The sequence below is a fragment of the Hipposideros armiger genome, unplaced genomic scaffold (genome assembly GCF_001890085.2).
Source record: "Hipposideros armiger isolate ML-2016 unplaced genomic scaffold, ASM189008v1 scaffold_1168, whole genome shotgun sequence".
NCBI classification, from domain to species: Eukaryota; Metazoa; Chordata; class Mammalia; order Chiroptera; family Hipposideridae; genus Hipposideros; species Hipposideros armiger.
The window spans coordinates 181,047-183,608 of record NW_017732518.1 but is presented as its reverse complement, the minus strand read 5'-3'; the positions used below and the strand labels follow the sequence as shown (position 1 = coordinate 183,608).

The following is a 2,562-nucleotide window of genomic DNA, read 5'->3' as shown; positions in this document are numbered from 1 at the left end:
CAACAAATGTTCAGCTCCTGGCCTGTCCTAGGTGCTCACTGAGTCCCTCCATCACTCTTTTCTTGCTTCATAGTCAGCTGCTGTCCCCACCTCGCTACTCCAAACACACAGGATTTCTCTGAATCCCTTGAAGTTGCAGAGGGTCTTTTCTAGTGACTTTCCTTCTGTCAGAAAGAATTGTTCCCAATTATGTTTCAAAGGTATATTTTTAAAAATTCATGTATCTTCATAAGACCCAAAGTGAGAGATTTCCCTAATCCCCTAAATTTAGAAATGTCCTTCTTTTACATTGTTTCAAAATTTCCCATACTCATTCTCTGAAGATCCTAACCCACTTAGGATGAATAATCTTTGTGCAATTTAGTTGATGATATTCATTTTTACTTCTATGGTAAGATCCAGGGGACATTCTTGGCCTTATTTGCACATTGTTATAATTTCCTAGCACACAATAGTTAACGAAATGTTAACAAATGTGCAATGAATGATTTAATGCCATCAGGAGAATAGATTTATAGCCCTGTAATCAGATTAGGAAAACAATTTGTCCTTGACCAGCAGGCATAGCAGAACTTGGAGACTTGGGTGTCACTGGCCATGAGCACAAAGGGGCTGAACGCTGGAAAACATGAGGCCACAAGCACAGAGCTGTTCACCATCCACCGGCCTAGATTTACAACTATAATCATTTAAAAAGTCAAAATTGTACCGACGGAATAAACGTAGTGAAAGAGCTTACCAAGATAAGAATGGTGTATGTGGCTCTGGCCTCATGAAAGTGTCTCGGGGAATGTCTGTTGCTGTGAACGTGTTGGAGTTGCTGCTGGTACCTCAGCAGGACCAAGATCATGGAGCCGTTGGCCCAGATCACAAAGCCAAAACTAATAAAGTCACTGGAAAAATATACGATGGCATATAATAAAATCAATCTATCTGGCAGTGGCCAGAAACAGTATCCATAACACTTTCTGACTACGGCTTTTTGTTTTTCAATGGACCATTCAATTTTATAGGGAGAAATGAATTTATTGACAGATGTAGGATCCAGCAGAGGGAGCAGCACAAGGCAATGATCTTTGGGGATCTAACCTTGAGCTCCATCCACCTACAAATATTTGGATTCAGCTTAATGGCCTGGAAGCCATTGAGGGGACAGATGGTACTGAAGGAAACCCCTGTGCCCACTCTGTAAAAATAAAAGACACATTTACATCCAGCATTGTCCAGGAAATATTTGAATCCAAAAGCCGTTATTGTTTGAGGAATCCCTTTGGAGAAAAGAACCAGAGTTGGCTAAGACCAACTGGTTGAGAATCAGGTCTATGGATCTCAGTTTCTGTCCAGTGTCAAGGAGATATGGCAAAGACAAAGGAGGAAGAAGTTTCCCAGGATCCAAACTGCAGTCTGAATGAGGAAGATAATCCCCAAGTCGAATTTTCCAGAAAACATTGCATCAATATCTAAGGAAATGGTTGTAATCAAAGTAAGTCAAATAAAGAAAAGAAACAAAAAAATGTCTCTCCAATCACTATGGAGAGTACTTTTCAGCACTTATCCTATATTGTATCTTCTCACTTTAACCTACATTAATTATATATGCTTTTTTTGTATGGGCAAGAGCAATTCACTGACAACCTGCAGTAGAAAGAGCCTCAGAGAAGAATCAAACTTGCTAATAGCCTACAACCTAATTATTCCAACTACTAAAAAGAAACAATAATTATATCACACTATAGAAGTGCTACTTATTGCTATAATGATGCACATATTACTATATATGTATAAAATTAATGTGTTGTACATATTATATTTAAACAATGTTATATGTCAAATATCTTTCAAAATGAATCTATTAAAATACAAATAAATAAAGAAAGAAACACAACTGCCAAGTGCATTAAAAAAACAGACAGACAAAAGGAATAGTGTGGGTATCCATGTGTCAGGGTCTGGGTAAATGATGAGGCCACAACTACACACAGTCCAGACTGATACAGTGTAGAGCTGGGTGATCTCTGTATACCGAGCCAGTTGATAATGTTTCAAAATTTTTTTCAGCATGACTGAGACATTAGGAAACACTTTGAACACCAGCAAATTTCAGGTTTGTGTATGCAGGCTTTTCGACTGTAATCAAGACTAGATGAATGCAGAAAATGGCACTCAGCTGTGCAACCATGCAGCATATAAAAATGCACATCAGGACACACCGTTCTATGTACCAGGCACCTCGGTTCCCTGTGCTTATAACTCATACACCCACTTTTGGTGGTACAACTTTCTACCTGATTTTATTTATGTAATTTTTAAAAGTTGGCTTATAATCAAATTATATGTGTTTCAGGTGTACAACATAATGATTTGATATTTGTATATATGGAGAAGTGATCAGCATATTATTTTCAGTTAACGTTTGTCACCACATAGCTTCTAATTTTTTGGTCTTGTGATAACGCTTTTAAGATTTAATGTCTTGGGCCGGCCGAGTGGCGCAATGGTTAAGAACTGGCTTGGGATGCCAGAGGGCCCCAGTTCGGATCCCACATATGAGGGCCAGTGACA

General features: G+C 38.6%; 1 pseudogene; it reads right to left on the bottom strand.

The window, feature by feature from the left end:
• Positions 1 to 512: 512 nt before the first annotated feature.
• LOC109376657 (vomeronasal type-1 receptor 1-like) lies at positions 513 to 1,449 on the bottom strand (annotated as a pseudogene).
• Between the last annotated feature and the right edge of the window lie 1,113 nt (positions 1,450 to 2,562).